The following is a 1,715-nucleotide window of genomic DNA, read 5'->3' as shown; positions in this document are numbered from 1 at the left end:
GGTGTGGTGCATAGCAGGTTTGACATCCTAGGTTTCACCTCGGACTGCAGCCTTGTGTGAACCCAGGGGTGTCACAATTCTTTTTCTAAGTTTGTTAGAGAGAATAATACAAATTTAATTCTCAATTTTTTTCTTTTAGTTTTCCCACCAAACAATCATATGTGTTCCAATCAGGACTGATTCACTACTTATGAAGCTGTTGATGGTAAAGTTATTCTCATGGGGAATAATGCCTCATGCAAGACTATTGGGAAAGGGATAATTCAGATTAAGATGCATGATTGAGTCATCAAAACTTTGACTGATGTTAGGCATGTTTCAGTCTTAAGAAAGAATCTCATCTCTTTGGACACTCTTGATAGTCTTGGGTATAATTTTTTAGGTGAAGGTAAGATTATGAAAGGCTCTCTTACGGTTATGAAAGGAAAGAAGATCGATAGCTTGTATGTTTTGCAGGGTTCTACTGTAATCGGTTAGGCTGCAATTGTATCATTGATATTATGAGCATATATTACCAAATTATGGCATATGTGTTTTGGTCATATGAGTGAGCACGAATTGGCTGAGTTAAGCAAGAAGGGTCTTTTATGTGGGTAGAGTGCAGGAAAACTAGGTTCTACGACCATTGCATCTTCAAAAAGCAGAAAATAGTTAGCTTCAGTATGGCAGTGCGTCACACTAAAGGTACTTTGGATTATATTCATTCAGATATTTAAGGACCTTCTCAAGTTGCCCCGAATGGTAGTAATCCAAGATATTTTTTGACCTTTATCGATGACTACTCTTAGAAGGTTTGGGTCTAATTTTTGAGACATAAAGATGATGTGTTTGTAACTTTTAAGCAGTGAATAATGATTAAGAGACTTAAAACTAATAATGGCCTTGAATTTTATGGAGGGGAATTTAATGAATTCAGCAAGAATGAGGAAATCATTAGACATCGCATAGTCCCTCGTATACCGTAGTAGAACAGAGTGGTAGAACTTATGATTAGAATCCTTTTAGAGAAATATTATAATATGTTGTTCAATGCAGGTTTAGGGAAGGAATACTGGGCAGAAGCTGTGAATACAGCTTGTTACTTAGTAAATCGGTCGTTATCTACTGCTATCAGTTGTAAAACTCCAGAGGAGGTTTAGTCTAGTAAGGTTACGGATTATTCTAATCTTAGAATATTTGGTTGCGCTATATATGCGCATTTTAGTTAAGGAAAACTTGAGGCTTAAGTGAAGAAGTGCATATTCCTAGGTTATGCATCAAGTGTTAAGGGTTTTAGGTTATGGTTCTGATTCAAGGTCTCCTGAGATTATTACCGGACATGATATCACTTTTGATGAGTCTGCTATGTTCCACCAAAAACAATCGCCAGTTTTAGTTGATAATAAGGCGCGCACTATAGGAAATTTGTGATTCATCTCTTCAGCAAGATAAAACTATAGGAGTTCAGCAGTTAGATCCCGTTTAAGTAGATAAAACATCTCAGCAGTTGTAGGAAGAATGGGAATACACTATTGCTAGAGATCGTTCTAGAAGGAATATTCAACCACCGCTAAGATATGAAGAAATAGTAGCGTATGCATTATCAGTTGATAATTTTGTGCCCTTCAGCTATTCATGAACTACTTTAGGTGATGACTTCACTAAGAGCGAGAGTCATCATGCGGACATTTTAGTTTATCTATTGAGGAGGCATCTTTCAGTTTGCAAGTTCAAGC

The sequence above is a fragment of the Asparagus officinalis genome, chromosome 4 (genome assembly GCF_001876935.1).
Source record: "Asparagus officinalis chromosome 4, Aspof.V1, whole genome shotgun sequence".
Taxonomy (NCBI): domain Eukaryota; kingdom Viridiplantae; phylum Streptophyta; class Magnoliopsida; order Asparagales; family Asparagaceae; genus Asparagus; species Asparagus officinalis.
The sequence above is the reverse complement of the archived record's forward strand: the minus strand, read 5'-3'. Positions refer to the sequence as shown.